Source organism: Dermacentor silvarum, chromosome 1 (genome assembly GCF_013339745.2).
Source record: "Dermacentor silvarum isolate Dsil-2018 chromosome 1, BIME_Dsil_1.4, whole genome shotgun sequence".
Lineage (NCBI taxonomy): Eukaryota > Metazoa > Arthropoda > Arachnida > Ixodida > Ixodidae > Dermacentor > Dermacentor silvarum.
The window spans coordinates 253,712,977-253,735,374 of NC_051154.1; the positions used below are offsets into that span (position 1 = coordinate 253,712,977).

At 45.1% G+C, this 22,398-nt stretch overlaps 1 protein-coding gene across 1 annotated transcript in view; it reads left to right on the top strand.

Moving 5' to 3' along the window:
* The first annotated feature begins 7,820 nt into the window (after positions 1 to 7,820).
* LOC119437058 (band 7 protein AGAP004871) overlaps positions 7,821 to 22,398 on the top strand; it is a 390,673-nt gene continuing 376,095 nt past the window's right edge. The window contains exon 1 of the mRNA XM_037704130.2: positions 7,821 to 8,299. The gene's annotated coding sequence lies outside the window, so the exon portion shown is untranslated. The remainder of the gene's footprint in view (positions 8,300 to 22,398) is intronic.

Below are 22,398 nucleotides of genomic sequence, written 5' to 3' on the forward strand. Positions count from 1 at the left end.
TCTTCATCGTTAACGTGATTTTTTGCTAAGGAGCGCAGTGTTCTTAACAAAAGCAATATTTTTGTCATATTGAAGTACTAATCCAGCAATTTAGTCCTACAATGGTGGACCAGTTATTGCGCCTTTCAACTTACAGGCATGTGCGTAAATATATATATATATATATATATATATATATATATATATATATATATATATATATATATATGGATAATTTCATCGTGGCCAATCTAGTCTTCTTCATTAGGTTCACTTTTTTTTCGTCCTTTCGCAGTTTTTATGGGAACAACACGTGACATATGGAAATGTGCAACTAGCTTGAAGTAAGTTCAACGTCTCAGGTATAGTTGTTTTATGATGTCCACAGGGGTGACTATTCTGGCGAGTTCATAATCTGTGCAGCCATAAATGTTAGCGCGAACTAGACACGGACTAAGGAGGACACATGCGTGTTTCCTCCTTCGTCCCTGGCTGGTTCGTGGCAATGTTTACAATAACCACGATGTAATCTCATTACTTTCATCACACTGCAGTTTCTAACGCACACGCCACGGCTCCGTACTGCTCGCTGTCGCAGCACGCTGGCTGCCCTCTGCTGGGTGACGCCAACAAAACGTTGTCTCCGCGGCTCTGCTCTCGCTGCAGCTTCCCAGTTTCGGTTTCGCGCACTCTGCTGATAGCCGAAATTCGCCGTGCCACAGTTCCGCGGGTTCTCATTTTTCCAGATCCAAAAGTTGATATGGCTTGTAGGGAGAGCTCGCTTCAATTTCCCAATTGCGGTGAGCCCGCTGAAAGTGAATGTTTAAAAGCAACGAATGATTTTTTGTTGATTAGCGACTACGTATCACCCGTCACACCGTGGCCGCCACCACTGAAGGCATGCTTCCGAACGAACCATCCATTTATTTCAAAACGAATATTTTTAAATATCACTTAAATCCTTCGTGGAAGCACCCTGTGTGTCCAGAGGGGAACGAAGTCGGGGGTGAACTGACCTGGCAAACTTGTGTGCCAGCGGGCCCACACGATACGATGTTCCAAGTATTATGATCAATTACTCTCATATATAAAAACAGTCCCTAACGCTACCTTTCCTAACCAAGTCAGCTATGGCTAAGGAAAAAAAGAAAAGGCCACGGAGAAAAGTAAGGCTGCGTAATGAAAGCTTCATTCTTGTTGATGCACGCACCAAACCAGTGTCGGCAGTGCGCGCTTAGTAACCGTTTGTCTCTGTCCGTGTGCTCCGGAACGAAGACAAGTGACTGTGGCAGGAAAGGAAACTGGTTAAGGGGCAAATAGGAATATAAGTCGGATCGGACAAAGCATGCACACAACAGGCAATGGCGGCGCATCTTGCACTGGTTGAGTCTCTTTCAACGACAGCGTACGTGCGTCGCTTGGGCAGTCGGAGAGGCCCAGAAAATCGAACCGCCAAGACGAATTGGTCCGGAAAGAGGAGCCACACGCCTATATTTGCGGCTACAATTTAGAGTAGAGACGTTTGTCGCTACTTGTCATAGGTGTGTTCCCTTTTCTGCTTTTACGGTCAACATCACTTACGTGGTGAATGGGTTTCTCTGCACGCTCCTTTCTAGAGACGAATCACGTCTCGTTCTAATATGTAATTGTGTTTCCTTAATGCGATAGCATTATAAAGAAGAACGCTTGGCTTTCGGCGATGTAAGGAAGTATGTCCTCTGCAGAGCAAGTAGCAAGTCAGAGAAACGGAGCAGGGAAAGAGGAGCAGAGGACTGGTGTGACGTACGAGCACGTAAACCGGAGGAACGGCGAGGGTGCCGCGAGTGAGCGGCCGGCGCATTGTATTGCGCAATCATCTCCACCTCACTGAGCTGTATGGAGGTCGTTAGTTTTAGTGCACCCCCCCTCCCTCCAAAACACACATTGCTACATACACATACATTAATAAACACACATACATAATACACAGCGTTACATATAGCGATAACTGTGGTATATGTATATGGACGGTGTATGGTGCCACAAAGTGCACATGTTGCGTGTTCAAATAGTAGCTCTCATACGACGTCGCACTGAAATAGTAAATGATACCCATACTCGATCTGCCATTTGTACACCCGCGTGCTGCAATTATAAAGCCTGGTATAATAACATACTCCATCTGCATTTCCCGCTGCACTGCAAGAACCAACGATCTCCCGCGGTAACTCAGTGGCTATGGAGTTGCGCTGCTGGTCGCGGGTTCAATCCCAAATGTGGGTTATCCCCAAAAGTGTCTACAATAGAGGGGGGGGGGGGGGCGTAGAGGCTAAGAGAAAGAAAATATTTCAATGGTAGACGAATATTCCATCGCATTAGAGTGGGAGGCGCGCGCAGTCCATAACATCAGCGTCACATGTGAGCGCCGCCGCCGTGATTGGAAGATTGGAAGATAGGAAGAGGCTCGTTTAGGGGATGACGCCATCCCGTCACCGCGTTTTACCAGGCGAGCACAGATTACATCATCCTCTCCCTTCGTTGGATTGCGCCCGTCGCGTCGCCTACTGCAGCAGCGCCTTCGCTCGCCAAAAGGCGTCCATGGCGTGGATTGCGTAAGTCGCCAACATACCTCGCAATGAGGCGGGCATGTTTCGCTTCATGCAGAGGGGCGCTGTAAAAACCGCCGAATCAGTAGTTTCGTCATTTTCATTTTTTCCCCATGTTTTTTCACTGCTGCTGTCTTCGTTGATGTCGCAATAACTGTTCTATATCACATGACCCGATAGGAATGCAAGTTTTTTTTTCTTTGGAAATAAAATTCTTCTAACAAGCGTTCTATTGCTCAGGGCATACAAACAACTACTACTCGAAGCAGCAGCCATCTCGATGGCGTGTTTTTGCGGTTATGACTATGACGGTTATGACTATGACTATGACGGATTATGGGATGTCTTGCAGGTTACAATTGCTAATGCCTTACCTGATTTAGTTGTTCCTTCTAGTTTTTCTTGATCTTCATGCTTGTGCAGGTTTATGCATGATTATATTTTGTGGTTCGTTTCCTGAAATTTAGTTTTTTTTTTTTTGCACATAACGCGTGATATAAAGCATCATTTGATGAATAGGAAATAACTTGGGAGGGAGGCTACTTCACTTGCTGATCGTGAATACAGTGAAATAGCAACAAAATACAGGAAATTCTCATATTTTTTATGCGTCATCCCGTCTTTCAGATATAAATGTTCGTTCATTAAGGTATTTCTCTCTTTGAATGCCAACTGTGCAATGAAAAGTAATATGAAGTAATTGGAAGTTTTACGTTCTTTCTACGCTCCTGCAAGTTTGACTAATGAAGTTTAGGTTTACATAATGTCATGCTAAGCTTCCTAGTATAATTACGTAGCACAAACGACATGCCCCAATTATGGATCCTTTCCAATTTATTGATAAGATGAATGTAAGAATTATCTTGTTATTTAGCTCGCAATTTTATCTCTGTGAAAATCCTCCCTCATCGACGAATTTAGCGCCCTTCGACTTTATTTTTGCTCCTTAATTGCAAACTGGTGCTCAGGTGTCGCCATTTCGGGGATATGACGACAATTCAAAAGGAAACGACTTCGCTAGCAAAAGCGCTTAACAGAAGAGGACTTCCAAGGGTGCTTCCAGCAGTGGAAAAAGAGGTGCAACCAGTGTACAGCGTCTAAAGGGGAGTCTTTTTCGAAGGTGACCACACTGATGCATCGGAAACATTGTGAAATAATGTTCTTTAAAACGTGCAGCACAAACTTTTGGGAGAAATCTCGTATACGTGCAATGTCTAGAACGCCTTCATTGCTCGCCATGCACACACTCGTCGTCACTCAAGGTGCTTAGAATCCCTTGCTCCGAAAGAGTGCGGTCGTCGAAACGAAAGAAAATGGCTTTTAGGTTCCGGCGTTCTTCGACGATGTGTAACGCTGTAGGTCCGAGTGGCCGAAAATGGAATGTCTATGATTGACGCGTTGAGTGAGACTAAAAGATGTAGCTCGAAAAGACCGCATCTGAGGAACGGTCAAAGCCGAGGACACAAGGTTGCATGAAGACGGACCACTAGGGCAGCTTTTAGCAGAAATGAGGATAGACGAGGCCTACGTCGCCAAGAAGACAATAAATATCGATTCTAGGGGGAAGAGAATGCGAGTTGTATCTTAGAAAACGTAGCACAGCGGAACCGAGGAACATCGTAACGCCATGATGCTGGAGAAAGAAGTCGGAGCAGGACGTGGAAGAAAGGCGAAAAACAGGGAATTCTTATTGGAAGTGACGTAAAGGGAGGGACATAGCTATGAGCGAAGGAGGCTGTTGATCATTAGGCATGCGATCTCTTGTTCCGAAATCCGCCAAATTTACGATTCCACCAGTGAAGCGTCATTTTCTTCTTCTGCTTCTTTTTAAAAATTCTTTTCGCGCGAACCGTGCAATAATATTTCATTGAATTCAGTTTTGTTCTACGTCATGTTCTACGTGGCTTCGGTTTTTGATCGTCGCGTTTTGAAAACAACCTGGCGGTTCACAAGCATGGATGCTATGGAACCATGACATTAATGTAAGAAATGCATTGTTATTTGCCTATGCGCCAGGGCGAATGATAGTGTTTCCTGCGTGGTTATTTCACAGACTTTGAACGTATGAAAAATGAACGTCGAGCTTCTCGACTCCTAAGTTTTAATCTATGGTACTAGGCTTGTAAACGAAACAACTGGAAGCGGGGTTTGATGCTGGTAGTTGATATTTTGATGACATAAAAAAAGAGGGGGGGGGGGGGAGGAGAGATAGAACGGTGCGGGTCAGTACTGAAACAGCTGCAGTGCATGAAAGACAAATGAATGCTCAAATGAGATTGCTTTGTAAGGTGCGGGCTCTTTTCCGAAGACTGTTCACCCCTAAATAAAGGCGAGTGTCGGGCCGGGGGACGCCTGTGCCCATTATAATAACCGGTGGGTAATCGGCGGCAGCGTGGTTTTGAAACCAGGTCCTCGCGAAGCTCGGCTGCATTTTAAATTTCTCTCAATCGAGTTCTATCGAAAGTAATGAAGAATTCGGCGGATCACTGGGCCATCAGCGTTTATATTGAAGGCTAGGGGATGAATGCGGACAAATATTACCGAAAACAATAGCCACATGCTCGAAATACCTAAAATCTGCCGTCGCCGAGCTTTCGCCATAAATAGTTCATCCGTAATTTTATACAATGCTTAAACAGAGTGGCATAAAAGTGCAGAGACATTCGATGGATTTGGAATGACGCCGGATGAAAGTGAAAACACTCCGAAGAAATGCACGCACAAATTTGTAAATAAAGAAAGGGGGGAGCAGTGTAGCTGGCGTGATTCAAAGTGTATTTTTTTCCCGAAAAAACGGCCTTATGTACAACAAGATCGGAGAAGAGAGGGTTGTTACCTAAAAGTGGGCCATTTGCTGCCATCGATACACGTACATGGCGAGTCATAATACTCTGCAGACCACACTAACAAGCTAATAAAGCTAGTTTGTTTTTAAGACAAAGAATCACAAACGATTTGGGCAGTGAAGGAACGCGCCGAAGTAGTCCTTTCGTTACAAATTTATAGGCTATACGTAGGAGTTTCGATTACATTCGGGAAGACAAGAAGACGACCAGGGAGCGTTTTTCAACGGATAGAACGGACATATGTGTCGTTTTTTTTTTCCTTTTTTATATCATTAGCCGACACTTGGCTCGAATGCGTTTCGGTTCCCTAAAGACGAAGGAATAAAATTAATGAGTAACTAAGAGCATTACTCTTTTCTCAAACGCGATCCAGCTGCCTAATGAACTTCTCGGACTTATTCGTCGCGGAGAAAAGCGAAAACTTCGCAAGCAGTAAACGTAAATTCCAAGCTCTAACGAAGAGCAGTTGATTAAGTGCGTCTTGTTACTCGCAATATCCTGGGGAATCCGGGCATGGGTGGGCTAGAGCCCGAGTTGCGCTGTATGCTCATACTTTTTTGTTATTATTAGTTTTTTTTTATTTTCCTTGCGCCGTTATTTAACGTTGCAGCGAGTGACCATGCCTTCAGCATATGGATGTACGCTGATGCATCATGCTACCCTACGAAGTGGGTCAGTGCCTATGACGTTCTACTGCTGAGAAAGAGCTCGTGGATTCGATTCCCGGCTGTGGCGCGCGTGCATTCCGATGCAGTCCAACTCCAACTGAGAAAAAGAGAAAAACAAAAAGTGAAAAGAAAGGCAGACTTAACTGTAGTTGCTTAAAGCGAAGCATTCATGATTTGTAGAGAACGCTTCGATGAATAATGTACGTAAGTGTTGTGTAGCGAATGGGTTTGTACAGATTAATTGCGGTAGCGTTCATATTTCTAATTAATGAGACATAATGTTTATAATGGCCAAGATATGACGTACCCGCCGTGGTTGCTCAGTGGCTATGGTGTTGGGCTGCTGAGCACGAGGTCGCGGGATCGAATCCCGATCATGGCGGCCTCATTTCGATGGGGCGAAATGCGAAAACACCCGTGTACTTAGACTTAGGTGCACGTTAAAGAACCCCAGGTGGTCCAAATTTCCGGAGTCCCCCACTACGGCGTCGTTCATAATCATACCGTGGTTTTGGCACGTAAAACCCCATAATTTTATTTAATATGACGTTGCAAGCAAACTAAAGCCCAGTGGCACGTACCTAATGTGCATAACCAGTGTACATACCCGGTGCAGATACCCAGTCGCCCCTGTGGCGCACAATTTTAAAATACACTGTCACCGGGATCGGCCAACGAGAACGATGAGATACGGCACCCGCCCGCCCGTTTGCAAATAAAAATATTGCACTCGCAGAAGAATGCTTCGCATTAAAACGCTAGCTTTGTTAGATATTGGTGCACGTTAAAGGGCCCCAGATGGTCGAAATTACTGACCCAAGCCCTTCCCCACTAAGGCGTTTCTCGCAGCAGGCGTTTTTTTTTTTTTCTTTTCGTTTTTTTTTTTTTTTTTTTGGGGGGGGGGGGGGGGTACGTTAAATCCCCGAATTTGGTTTGGTGCATTGTGCATTCGTAGTTTCGCAAATGTTTGTTATGACTACTGTGCAAGTCGTTTTGGGTGAAGAACCGGGTGGGGGTAGACGGTCAGTGGACTTTGTCGCTCGCCGACAAAGTTTTCATAGCCATCTTTTTTTTTTTAATATTATTGTTTGCTACCGGCGACAAAGGACTATTGCAGGGTATCTTCTCGCGGTCGGCGACACTCCAGCACGGCCACTTTTTACTCATGCTTTGTATATCACGCACTCGATCTCTTTCGCGTGTTCGTTAGCGAGACGGTCAGTATCCTTCTAATGCCGAAACAATCGCGGACTTCCGGGGTCGTAGTGGGCTTGCGACGGGGAATAAGGCGCGCCTTTTGGGCCCGCCAGAACTAGGACGCCCTTAGGACAAGCGTGCACTGAGACTACGACGCAACCGTGGGCCACATCGTATATACTTCCCGTTCGTTTTCGTTCTTTGCCTGCGCGAAAAGCAGGGATGCGCAGACCAAGGGCCTAACAAAGCTTCCCAGAAGCAAGCGAGGGAGAGAGGCGACATTGCGCGCGAAGGGAAAAAGCCGCGACGCGCCGTCGGTCGCGCTCCTGCGCATCATCATCACCCTCCCTTTCCGGCCCGACGGAGAGGGCAGCGGATGGCTGCAGAGCAAGGGGTGGGGTGGGGGATAGGCAGGGAGCCAGTTGCCTGGCAACGCATCGGCCAACGACGCTCGGTGCGCCATCCTCCCCGCGCCCTCCGCACCGCTCTTGCCCGCTCTGCTTCCCCCGTCGGGAAACCCTTCGTCCTCGCGATTGCCGCGATCGCCTCGACTGGGCCCGCTCGAGCGCTTCACCATTCGGCGGAGACGCCGTGCAGTGAGCGCGTCTCGCACGCAGCTGCGATGGGCGTTCACTCCGACGACAACGCTGCCGCCGCGTCGCCGCAGCGGTCCTTGGACGTCGTCGTTGCCGTGGTGTTTGCCGGTACCGAGCAGGAGCGCCGATCCGCCGGCTGTCGGCGATGAGGCAGCCGCGTGCTCGGTCCAAGTCCGGAGGAAGCCGAGATCTCGTCGGCAGGTCGTACGCTCCGCTGTCGTCGTTCTCGTCGCCCGGCGCGCTGCTTCTGCGCCCGCGACGCTAGCGGCGAGACCGTGAGCAGGTCGGGCGGCACCGTTTCGGAGTGATCGCGCGTTAGGCGTGCCCAGCAAGAGAGAGCCGCGCGAGAGGAGACAGCTGCGCACTCTGAGCCGTTGCTGTCACGGGAAGAGCTCTGGTGCAGGGACTGCGCTGGACGCCCGGTAAAGGTAAGCCGGCGCGAAGCCGCTAGTGTTGGTGCTACTGACATTGCATAGAATTTGAATTCGAGCTTTGCCGGAAAAAAAATAAAAGAACCCGATTAACATCATTATTCTCATGGAGGCGAGAAATCATTAGTGTCCTAGTATCAGAAGGGATGAAGGAGTGTCTAGGATTGACTCCGTCTCGAGATAAATTCTGGCTTATATAGGCTGGGTTTTCTTCACATAAGTTCACAACACGAGTCGTGTTGAAAGCGAAAAAAAAAATGAAAAAAAAAAACGAGAGAAGCGTTTAGAGCAAGATAGAGCATCCAGACATCAAAGATATAGCCTGACGAACGCAGTGATAAGACTTCATCAGCGTTTCATCACCATCCAGAGAAGGATAGGGATAGAAATTCAGCAACAAATACACTGACATGAATGTCAGTTTGTTTGTTGCAGGGTTTCATCCGCCGTAGGAAGCAAAGGCAATTGTCCAACCATCGCCAATGACGACTAGAGTAGCCCTAAAAGATAAAACAACGTTTATTTTTCTGATTTCACCGTAAGAAAACTGAGTACCAGAAACGCACGAAAGATAACTAAATGAAAATCTAAGAATGACAAAAACATCCGCTTGTTAGATTTTGTTGCCGCGGTGTCACCATAAACGGAGTCAAAAACTTTATTATTGCAATAAGAAAAAAAAACAGTAAAACGGCATAAAGAGAACACAAAAGCATTACGGGAGCCAAGAATGCGCCACTTAAGTAGCGTTCCAAGTAGTTGCAAAGGGGCAACGCTCATTTTCCTTCATGCTAGCTGGAAGCAACGAATGCGCGGCCATAATTGGCAGAATCGGCGCTCTCCGCGCAATGACTTTCAAATGTCTCGCGATTTCTGCGAGACACATTGCAAAGTTTGTTTCTTGTTTTGTGAACTTTAAGTTAAACACAGAGTGATACGTTTAACGTTGCTATTGCGCTAAATATGCTTTCTCCTCATCATCCTCATACTCTGGTACACCCATGTGCGTATATGCGCGTGGAACTATAGCTTTTTTGGGCAGTGACATGTTTTCTTTTTCTTTTTCTGCAAGCGACTACGGAGTCTGTTTCTTGCTAATTAGCGTTACAAGGTACTAAATGAAAGAAAGATGTCAGTCTCAAAGCCGGTTGTCGCAGTCTGCGTTTCTCGATCACGCACACCTGGAAGTGATGCGCTAAAAGACGCGCCATTATCGCCTCGTTTGTCGAACTCGTTTCTCAAGCAGCAAGCTTGATATGTTCGTCTACATTTTATTGAACCTTGGGCAATTTGCGATTTTGTCACCTGTCTTTTTTTTTCTTGCAAAACAGATCGTTGCCTTGCAAAACCGCTCGTAATTAAGCACCGGCTGAAAACACTTCGCGCCACGCACCTCTAGCTTTCTCATTTACTTTCGTCATACATGAGTTGTAAGGAAGATGTGTGTGACAGCTGACTCACCCTTGAACAGCTGACAGCTGTTCAAGGGTGTCTGATATGGCATCTGTAGCGATGTGTATTTATTGAATATGAGCTGATCTTCCGTTCTAATGTGTTATGATATTTCTCTTCTACAATTATGTGAGATCACTTTATGTTCAAATTTGTTTTGGATTTGATGTGTGTGGTGAACTTTTCAGTCCACTCACGGCTCCTTAATGTCTGACTTTTTTGTTATTACCTTTCTGTTGTTCGGTGGCGGCTTTTTATGTCATATTTAGTATGCAGGGTGATTATTTTTATGTTTAAGGATTTTTTAAAAACGGACTGTTGCAGATAACGTAATTCTAGTTCTTGAGCTCGATTGTTGAGAGACGCGGATATTACTTGCTCAAGAAATCGAAACACATATTCAACTGATTAAAACAAACTCACTGATTAACTTTTAAATTATTTTTTACCGCACGAATTGCCATTAATGAGTTTTAGCTGGTGAGTTCGCAAGGCGTATCCACTTGGAACAAATTTTCAGAATGACACCACTTTGGAGATATGTTCCACCAAACTCGCCGTAAAAATGCACTCATCCACTTATTTGTTCAGGAAAACGCTCTTTTATGCATCGAAGGACAAAAGTATCTGGAACGCTCATGTATTTCGTCTCACACTCTGGGAAATGATATCTCGAAACTGGTGCTCTCCTGGAGATTCATTTCAAGTAGATACATCTTGCGAACTCACCGGCTACAATTCCTAAATTGAAATGCGTACCGTTAAGTAATTAATTAGGAAGTTAATTAGTACATTTTAATGAGTTTAATATGTGTTTCGATTTCTCGTGCAAGTAATGGCCACCTCTCGAATAATTCAGCTCAAGGATAAGAATTATGCTATCTGCCACAAGCAATTGTTTTAAAATTTCGTAGAACTTAAAAATGATCACCCCGCATGTTTGTTATATGAGAAAAGGACTAGCTGGTGCCGCCGAAAGGCGCCACGATCTCCTAAATATGATGTATTATGAAATGGCAGATGATATGTTGGAAGTCAACTTGTTCCATTATGCGCATTGCGCACTTGTCTACGCGTTAGCGCCAAAAACTGTGTATGGTGGAGTCCAGATCCCTTTGAACGGTCACCTGCACTTTCGAACACTGTTCGAACGTCCTCGAAAAGTCGGCACTCTTATTTTCAAGCCTCTCTCTCAAGTAGCTGGGTACCTTTAGTGTGCGGCGCCACTTTTCTGAACCATGTTTCAACTTTACCGTTGTGGTAAGCGCCGTATCAACTCGGATAGCCTCTGTTATGCTTTCATCTAAATCGCGTTATTGCACAAGCAAAATAGACCTCTTACTCTGAAGCACGAACCCACTGCGTGTGCCTTACGAAGGTTTTCATATGACGTCAAAGTGCCACGCTTCCGTTGCTTACATTAGTGATCTCATGACCGGTAGTATGGCTGCGGGGATCAATAGTAAAATTTAACTACAACGAAAGCTACCGGTAACCTTCACATCTGCAGGAGTAGTACCGATGGCTATATATATACGCCAGCTCGATATATTGTATTGAGCCATGTCGGGCTATGACGTCGTCTCCGGGAAAGTGGAAGGCGTCGAGAAAACCTGCTTGTGCGGTAAAATATCGCCGACACGTATAAAAGGTAGCCGCATAATCATTTGAAAAGTTATTTAAAAATGATTTAAAATGTGAAGTTTAACGTGCCAAAACTATACAGTATAGGCAAGAAAGAATCGGTAGTGGAGGGTTCCGGGTTATATTTGTTCAAATGGTTTCATTTAAGTTGCACATCTTTTTTTTTTTCTGATAACTAAACTTCAATAGGGCACCTTAATACACCGTCCAACAAAGACTGCGACGTGGGCAGCGTCGTTTCGAGAGCACAAGCGTTCGGCTAGAAGAGGATATAGCTTGCGTGCATGTTCCAGCGGACTGTCTAACTTTTTACTTCTGTGTACTGAAATAGGAGGCAGCAAAAGAAGCGGTGCACTCAAGTGCAGACCACTAGGGACAGAATTCTTTACCGCAAGAAACAATGAATGCGGATATTTCAGTCCAGTTAACATTAACAGAGCCGAAACATATGCACATGCACTGGGACTTGTCCTTTAACTGACGCAGTTCCCAAGGACATTAAAAAAATTATGTGACGCTTACCTTAACAACACGTAGGATTAAGCTAGTCGATAATATTACACAACGTCGATTGTATAGCTCGGAAGTGAATTGAAGCATCCGTACTTAGTGTCCTTATAGCAGTTTCCGACTCGGTGAATTGCGCGCTTAGTAGCCTCAACTTGCACGCACCGCTTCGTGAGCCCCTATACCCCTGCAGTGGGAAAGGCTGCGCAGCTTGCTTGCTGGAATATGCGTCAAAGTTTCCCACCTCCGGCCGACCACTAGCGCCCTCTAAACGACGCTTCAAAAAAATAAAGTAAAAATAAAAATAACTCAAATAAAAAAAGAAAGGAAAGAGAGAGAGAAAGAAAAAGAAGTGAAGTATACATATCAGACGGACTGGTATCGCGAAGCTATACAAAGGAAACCCACAGGGGCTTCTCCAAATTGCGGTTTTCAGTAAAACGTATTTGCTTGACCCATGTCCTTCGAGATGGTGCGCACGCAGGGTAATCTCGGAGTCCATGCTTGAGCAATACGGGCCTGTTCACTCACCCGCTAGCACTCGCACGCAGACCGCGAGTTGTGGCACTCCGAGCCGTGGGTCTTCGCTTGCCGCCAAGTCCCACGAGTAAAGGGCACGAGACTGCCGGGCTCTAAGAAACCTTTACCTACAACAAGACATATTTGCAGACATAAAGTCTGTCTAATTAGCGCGGAGCCTCCCTTAGTACCTAACTCATTATGTTATCAACATAAAATAGACTGGTTCCGATGTTTTTGTCTTCCGAGGAGCCGTTGATTATACTAATCAACAATTAGCTAATCAGTGGGCAATATTCTGCCACTCAAAGAAAGCCCTACAGAGTTGCTTTGTCAGTAGTTCTTCACGGGCTACTACGAACAACTCATGTTAGAGATACGAGAAACGTACTGTCACGTCATCGCGAAATGACGCAACATCGTGTTTCAACACTGTGGTGTCTCCAGCAACGACTTCGCCGTCGAAGATGCTAATACTTGAAGGAACACACATTGCTTCTAAACCTCAATCAAATACTGACGCAACACAGCACCTAAGAAAGGTAGCATATGGTTTGACAATAAATAAAGTGGCACACACCTGATTCATTATCCCAGCCCTTCTATGCAACTGCGCATGTAGCCTATAGTCCTCCTCGAAGTCATGAAGCACTACTTTGTCGTTTACGACCGGGCGCTGCCATTCACCAATACATACTCATTCTTTTTAATAGAAATGACCGATAGCACCGAATGTAATGTATGTTATTGATTAAGAAACTGTAGAACACCTCCTAAGCTACTGCCTGTCCTTTGAAAATGAAACGCTCGCTCTCTCCGCCACTCTAAACCAGCTAGACGGAAGTTTCTCTCGTTAGTCAGAATCTTGGAACCATGGTCTCGCATATCACAGATGCAGAAGGCAACAAACGCTCTGCTGTGATATGTCAAGGCAACCAGACTGACCACCTGTGTTACAGCGCTGAGAATTTTCATGACGCCAGCGACTCCAGTGCACATAGACTCTTGACTTTCTCTCCATCTCCTAATATTTTCCTCCCTGTATCCCTTCTCCCAGTGCCTTGCCTTTCATTTATCATTTCCCCCTCTTTTTCTGTCTTGCTCCACACGTTACACTTCCACAGCAATTTTGAAACGTTCCGTGGTACCAGCAATCAGGGCTACCAATCAACCAATCAGTGCCATTATCTGCAGCCCTCCTCGCATTCTCCTGTTTAAGCAACTGAAGTGGGAGGGTAAGGATATACCACATTCGAATAAGTGTCATGAAAACGCGACGCTGACTCTGGCACCTCTTACACGGTGGCGCATACAAGCCCGCACATCCGTGACCAGCTTACAATCCAGCATTTTGCATGCCTTGATAAACGAATTTAAACGCGCATGCGACATCTCCCACTTCACAAAAGGCAACAAAGGCATCCGGCTCAGCGCGGAACCACACACAAACGAAACCAAGAAAAAGATCGCTGCTGGGAATGAATACCAGATAGATGAGCAAGAGACATCATTTCCCAGGTGACTTGACTCGTTCCTGGCTACGCCAACTGATAATAATAATCCGAGGACACCTAAGCACTTATGAGTTGTGAATACTAAAGCAAAATGTCCAATTGAACGCCGCTGAGTGGTCATTCGAGTTATGAACTCCTCGTGGGCAAGCGAGCGCGCTGAGACGCTTGGCGCGTTTTGATTGGCCTTAACAAGGCGCAGTTAGAACGTGGGCGAGAGCTTGCGCGAACAATGAACACGCGAATAACACAAACAACCCGAGAACAGCATCCGCACGCGGCGTCGCGTCCCCGTATCTGCTCCGTCGAGGCGCGCTGGTGACGTGGCGTTGCGTCGATGCCCTCTCCCCTCACGCAACACATGGCGCGCTATTGCGGCAGCATGTGTTCTGATTTGCCCGCTGTATATAAAACACTAAGGCCAATAAGTGAATATGCAAAGGTTGTCTGAGATCCTTTCTCTGCTACATTGCAAACACATCAAAAATCGAAAAAATCCAGTGTCTAGCAGTCAGATTTTTATTCAATGAATACCCGCGGTCGGACTCCCCTTCTCTACTGTGTGTACTTGCAGACCTAGCCACGTTACAGGCTAAGACTAAATACGAAAGGCTGAAATAACTTTACGTTAATATCAATCATCACGTTCATATAAAATACGCCAACTATTTTGAAAATTTTCGCAGTGAGACCTACCTCCAGGCACTGCGATTCAATGTTTATTTGTACTCCTGCTGTTCGTACTGACTGTCTTAAGTATAGATTCTTTCCAAGAGCTATCAGCGAATGGAATTCTCGGTCCGAAGACGCCGTCTCCTCCTCATCAACTGATTCATTCATAAAACACATCGCTAACATGCTGATTTGTAACTGCTTATAGAATTTCGTTTTTTGCCTATATGTGACTTGGTGCTTTTATTTTGCTTCTATTTTATTTGGTGCTATTAGCTTATCCCTTCACCTGTTAGATTTAAACGCAAAAAAATATCTGTAATTATTGTTTTCCAGAAGGCTAACTGTTATACATTTCTATTTGTTACATTTCATTCTATACATTTCTCTTGTAACAGCCCTGTGCAAGGGCTGTACTTGTAAATAAAAATAGATGATGATGATGATGGTGGTGGTGGTGATGATGATGATGATTATAATAATAATAATAATAATAATAATAATAATAATAATAATAATAATAATAATAATAATAATAATAATAATAATAATAGTTTATTCAGCAGTCTGTATGCCAGGCAACAGAAGCCGGGCTAGGTACACAAATACTTATTGCTTTGACCAAGCAGCAGAGCAAACAGGTTAGAATTAGCTGTGTCATAAATGCGGGACAAAACACTGCACATCAAAAATGGAAACTACGCCGTCAGGTTGAAGGAAAGGAAAAGCGCGTGGTAGTTAGACCGAGCACGCAGTAGATCTCACAGATGCGTTACGAATCTTCGCGCTCTTTTATTTGGCTCGTCTTCGAGGAGGTTCACAACATGCCGTGTTCTCACGTATAGGAAGAAAACGAGCCAATCATAGTCACTTCAGGAACGGAGCAGTGTATGCATTCTGAAGCGAAGGATTATGCATACAAGCCTGTATTTCGTAACATTGTACTCTATTTTTTATTCTTATTATCATGTGCCGTACGAAGTGACCCATCAATGCAATAACGCTGTCGCGGCGGCTACTCCATGGCGTCCGAGCCAATGTTGAATGGGGAAAATAATGGAGATCGAAATGGGTTAGAATATACGGCACGTGTTCCCGAAGTGTTGCTCACAATAAAACAGTTTGTAAAAAGAGGCGCCAGCAATTTGTGACAGTGAACATATTAGTAAAGGCGGCCGGCCCGTTGATCAGCTAAGCGAATTTGGCACAAGGGCCCGCCGTATTCAGAAAAGATACTTTTGAAGTGCTGCCTGCAATATGCTAACGCTTAAACCGTCGTGCCATTACCACGCCGATATCTATAAATGAGTGGCGGGCGCACAGGCATTTGTCAATGAGCAAGTGGTTTTACTTTAGAACAGTTTTGTGAATGCGGGCCCAGGGCCAGTATTCACGTAACAATTAGGACACTAGAGCTCTTCGTAAGAACAGGCTCCGGTTAGTCGATAAAACTGAAAAAAAAAAGGTTGAAAAAACTAATCACAGGGCGATGCACAGTCTCTGCACCCTCCGTGGTTGCTGAATAGCCATGACGTTCTGCTGCTGAGCTCAATGCAGTAGCCGTATTTTATTGGGGGGCGAAATTAAAAAAAAAAACACTCTCGTTCTTAAATTTAGCTGCCCATTGAAGAATCATAGAAGGTTAAAACTCATCCGTAGCCATCCTCTACCGTGACCCTGTTAACCCACTCTACAGTTTATAGCCGTTAAATCTCAAAAATTAATTATTTGCCTCTAGTGGCCGCTTCAATGTTGTTTCCGTTTAAATCCAACTACATTCACTTCTGTTTCATTATGGCACTTTGAAACGACAACGAAAAACATTTTAACTTTTGTAAATCATTCAATCAATCAATCAATCCACGGTGTTTGGAATATAGGTCATTGGACATATAATTCAGATAAATGGACCACTACTTGGTGCTTCAGCGCGAAATGCCTGTCATTATCTCTCGCAGGATGCGAGTTTCTCTACCCTTGACTGTTCTTATTTTAGTGCAGTCGCAAACAAACATGCACAAGTACGAACACACAAACCAGCGCGGAACAGTTTGGCCTAGAGGGCTCGACGCGCTTGCTCTCTCAAGAAGGTTATAACGCTCACGCAGGGTCTCAAGAAAAACAGTTTTAAGACGCAGTTCTGACAGTGCCGTGAGGCACCGCTTGTTTATTTAGGCGCGGCCGGACCAAAATGATTTATATTTTCAGCTTTTTTTTTTTCTGGCGTTGCAGAATGTTTGACAGACTCATTCATTGGAGTTCCCTGACCTCCCTAAGCGGCTAATGAGTTCGTCGTACTTTTGTCTGTAGGGCCTCTAGCGTGTCATTGTCACCTCTATGAATACGAGCCACCAATGTAGGCGGTATATATATATATATATATATATATATATATATATATATATATATATATGAACACACTGCAGTCCGATCATAGCCCGTGAAGGAGTGGCTACATAAAACAAGTTCTGTTTACACACCACACTTTGCCTTGAGTTTTTTAGAAGGCTAGAAATCCACGATATTACTTTATTTTGGCCATACCAAAAGCTAAAGGTTTTTTAACTAAATCCTGGTCTGAAACTACATGGAATGATTTGAAAAATGTAAAAATATGGCATCTAACTGGCCATCATCATTATTTGCATTAGCTATATCATGAGTTATTTCAGCGAGTTGAGTTATAGTTGAAAGACCTAATCTAAAACCGTGTTGTCGACTATAGATTAGTTCATTAACTTCTAAGTGAGTTATTATGGCCTTAGATTATATGTTGCATTATTTTATAGCACGAGCTCGTTAATGACACAGGCGATAGTTGTTTAACTCTAGTTCCGGATCCGACTTGTGTATTGTGATTATCTTCGCACAGCGCTAATCGTCTGGTTAACGCAGATGCTTGAAGAGAAATTGAGAATATTTTATACAAGAACTTAGATATCTAAACTTCGTATGGACTTTGAAATGACTTTGTAATATGTAGTCTGGACCAGTGGATTTCTTAAATTAAGTATTTGCAAAAAAGAAAGTATTCCATCTTCGCTTTCGGTTAATTCTGCCAACTCTGCTTATCCTGGCAGGCTTCAACTTACAGCTTTACTTAGTTTAAATAAAGACTCGCAGCTCCTGTTGACTATATGTTGATTCTAACAGACTTCAACCTATAGGCTTACCTTTGTGTAATTAAAAGCTTGCATGCTCTCTGCGCCGTTTCGTCAGCAGAGTCTCTGGTTGCCTTTGGTTAGGACATCGTCACTCGCTTCACCGTGGTTGACCTCATCGTAAATCCTCAACAAGACAGAACACTGCACAATAACTCCTCTCTCAGTTCCTTGTATAAGTGCAATTCTTCTCAAACTGTCCTTTATTTGTTTGTATTTTTTGTGTGTGTGCGTGTTCGTGTGTTCTTGCGTGTATCAACGCAATAGTTGTGATAATGTTTCTGTGTTTGGCGCTTTATTTATTATGAAATTGAAATTGGGCTTATATTCATTGCATTATCAATCACTGATGCAGTGGGTTGCTCTGTATATGATTCTCTCGTAAATACTATGAAAGTTTTCTGCTCCCTAGACATGTAAAGTAATCATAAGCAAATTACCTAATTGCCGTACTAGGCATGCCACCGCCATACTGGGCATGCTGGTAATCATACCAAAATGGCCAATTTTGCGTACACGTGAACTAGTCTACGTGAAAAGTATCTCGCGAAACATTTTCCGTGTCCTGTATGACCAAAAATATTTTACTATTGGTGTCCTGCACACAAGACCTTGTATAAATACGACCAATGGGAAAATTTTAATCCTAGTTGGTGCGACCAAACAATCTTTACTCGTGTCCCTGCGCCCGGTAAAGCGTATTGTACTATCCGCATGCGTTGCATACCTACTGCGTCGTAACGTTTTCCTGTGGTCAATGTTGTCCAGCTCGAACTTTCCTTGTTTTGTAAGGTATCACAGCGTACAGTCCATGCTAGAAAGAAGCCTTCTGTTTTTATACTTAACTGCGTACTTTGAACGGGCTGAATGTGATTAATCTGTATGCGTCGTATATAGAGCAAGCCATATCTAAAGTACGTGGGAATGTCAGTAAAAAATACTAAATGAAATCGCTTTGAAACCAGTATCAGTTTGTAATCACCGACTACACTTAAGCTAGGTAAAGCGGTATTCAGAATACGTATAGCATTAGGCAGTTCCGTTTTAGCATAATCAACGACAAGAAGCTGTGAATTTCGGTTTCAGAAGTAGCTTACGTTTGCAGCGACAACTTACTACGTTCTCGAACTTTGCCACCTTGGTACAGGATGCCACGTTTGTTGCCTTCGTACACGAAAAGAAAGCTTCTTCAGAAAATCACGTATGGTGTCGCCCGCAAATCTTTACAGATCACGGCGACAGTGACGTGACCAAATTTCCAAACGAATGCAGACGCATTGGGACTGAAGAAAACAGTCTTTGCCTTCGTGTGCGACCACAGTAGTGCTTTCTGGCCTCCAGGCTAAGTGGCCCAGCCGCGAGGACATCGACGTTTTTCACTGGTTCTCGTATTGCGTATAATCTATCTTTTCTTTTCTGTCTTTCTTTTTCTTTTTTTGTAGCTGAGGATGAATGGTACACTACCCTCATTTTGTTTTCTTGCGAACTCGCGATTGAGCTAACGACTATGCATCAAGGACCTCTGGGGCGCGATCTTGTACGCGTTCCAAAATGGAACGGAGGCGTTCCGTTCCATCGAGCCGCACACGATTGGTCAATTTGAACGTCGCGGTTGAAATTGACCAATCGTGGGTGGCTCGATGGAACGGAACGCCTCCGTTCCATTTTGGAACGCGTACAAGATCGCGACCCTGATTTCAAGTATGGCGTTGTTTACTCTCCCGTGTGTCTATGTACAGTCGTCATCAATATGAAAGGGAACAGCGCAATTTTTTTAAACGAAAATAACTTGTGGTTAATGGGTTCAAATCTAGGAAGTTGATACAAACCAATAAGGTTTCCTGTTGAACTTATAGTATCACTGAAGACTTGTACGGAGGGCACGTGTGTTTAGCCCCTAAGGGCCTTTGAAAAATATCAAGTGTTTTCTTTCATATTGATGACGACTGCACTACACATTTCTCAATCATCAGTTTGTGTTACTAAAGCTAATGTTCAAATGCGCAATTTTTTTCGGGAGTAATGTTGGCTAAATTAAAATGGGTGCCTAGCGAAAGCACTGTACATGTTTTCAACATGCAACATTGATAGGATCGTGCAAGAAGCATGGAGGCGTTGCGCCAAATGTACACATCACTGCAACACACCCTTCCCAACCCGCTGCTATAAGTGTGCAAAGCTCAATGTAAAACGCGCAGCTGCCTCGCTGGTGTAACCCTGTATGGTCCTGAGAATGGTGAGCATGAGTGCATCTCGTCGACGGGAAATATGTCTCTTCAGAGAGGACGACCAGGTTGCACTCAACTACCCCGAATCAATACTAGCTGATAATTTGGCGGACATCGAGTCGGCGTAATCATCAGTCCTGCTCAGTGCCATGACGCATATCAAATGAGCTGTTAGGCGGAAGGCATGAATTCAGATGAGGATGAGCGATTAACGGGGTTTAACGTCACAAAGGAACCCCGGGGCTATGAGGCGTGCCGTAATGAATGGAGTTCCGGATTAATTCTGACCACCGGGTTTTTTTGACAAGTACACGCGCGTTTTTGCATTTCGCCACATAGAAATGCCGCCGCTGCGGCCAGAAATCGAGCCCGGGACCTACTAGTCAGCAGCAAGATGCGATAGCCACGGGACCAGTGCGACGAGTAAAGAGGCGTGATTCCAAAAGGGTGCGCGAAAAGCACGTTTCGCACAGCCAACAAAAGAAAAGAGAAGAAAGAAATCTGCCATGGTGAGGTCTGAGAGGAAGCCTTTCTGCCTCCTTGGTGCGCTCGGAGGGGGATCCATGCAATTGCTCTAATTACAGTTGCGACTTTCCTTTTCTCTCCCAACTGGGTGCCGTTATTCGGCTTCACGCAATCGTGCTCTGAATTATAAATTATCGTCGCTCTTGCTATATGGCTCTATGAACCTGCATGCATTGCATGTAAAGGAATGCCCGTATGCCCATACGATATACTCTGGTCGAATTCGCAAAACTTTTTGTTCCAAAGAACTGTTTGTCTTTGGCTGGCTGCTTTCCCTATAATGGCATGTTTGTTATCAGAATTGACTGGTCAATTTTTTAAGTACCGTTTTCGCATGAGCACGGCGTCGTGAATGCGGGTGTATTTCGGAAGTGCCGTCCGCTATTGGTCACCTCCGTGGCGACCATCTCGTTATCACATCGATTGCTATGAAGTAAGGCGGGCACCTTGACGCCGTTAAATGAAAGAATATGTTCTTACGTACGAGAAGTTTCGTACGTAAGAAGGCGCCACTTTGACACAGTGTACACGCTGCGATGTTAACATTTACCTGCGTATTTACCAAATTCGTGTGGGTCTCGCAGCTGTTGTTCGTGAACGATGCGGGTGCTGGTTATGGCTTCCTAAGACAGATACGTGCATTCAAAGACAGTGTTTGTAATTTGCTGCTTCAGCGGAGCGGCATAGTCACTGGTGCATCAAAGTCCAGTACCCCCCCCCCCCCCCCCCCACACACACACACACACACACACGCAGAAGAAATATCAAACCGCATGCACAAAAAATTCACCAACGATTGCGATCCTCCCTAATGCGAAATTTGAACGTGTTTTCATTTCGCGATATATTGGCTGGCGCGGATGATCTGTCTCGTGCGGCACGTTGCAAACGGAGCGAAGTGGGGCGCCACTGCCTCGCTAATTGGGAGACGTGAGAGCCAGCGCGTGGGTGACGCGTGGGCGCGGTTCGCAGCAGCCGCCGCAGACAGACCTCTCAGGCGACGCGTGCTACTCTGGCGCCATCTCGTAGTCATCGTCGCCGCACAACGCTTTTCTTATCACGCTTTCGCCATACCCTCCTCCTCCGCTTTCCTTTTCGCGTTTTTCATCCCTCGCGTTCGCTCTTTCATCTTTCGCTGTGCTCGTTCGCTCGGCTACACCGACGCCAACGTTCGCCGCAGGAACGGGCGCCTAAGAGCTGCGCTCTAAAGAAGTACTTTCGCTAAATCTCTTCGTAAGACCACATGCGGCCAATGGTGATGTTGGACGTGAAGGCGGCCGGTCATTGGCGAACAGAACTTACGACGGAATAGCGTTGTACATTCGGCCTCTTTTTCGCAAGTGCCTTCGGTTATTGGCCATCGTAGGGGCGTTTGAATGGTTATCATGGCGCTTGCCATTGCTAGTAGAGACGGGGGGGGGGGGGGGGGGGGGGCATGTCCCCGGCTAATCGGGAAACTTCTGACGTAGGAGAAGTTTCCTGAATACAGGCACGGGGGTGCTATTTATGCAGGATGAACCGAGCTTCTTGCTCGTCTTAGTTTGCTCGATGGCAGTCAGAGAACAAAGATAACGCGGAACGCACGAATGCAGCTGACAGTAAAATGCCGAGATAAAGCCACGTATGTCAACACAGAGCGCACCCTAGGCTCAATGCTCCCTCGCTTCAACCACCTAAGTCTGGGTAATGTTACGTGCTGGCGGTGTTTATTGGACAGTTTTAGAATAGCGTTTGCAGCCAAACGTGAACACAATACGTATACGTAAAGAAATAGCATTCTACTCACTGCCCATGCTCCGTACGTTATTGGGTTTCTGTGGTTTACGTGCGCTATGATAACGTACGTTATTTGGTGAGCTTAACGTTCGTAATGTTTA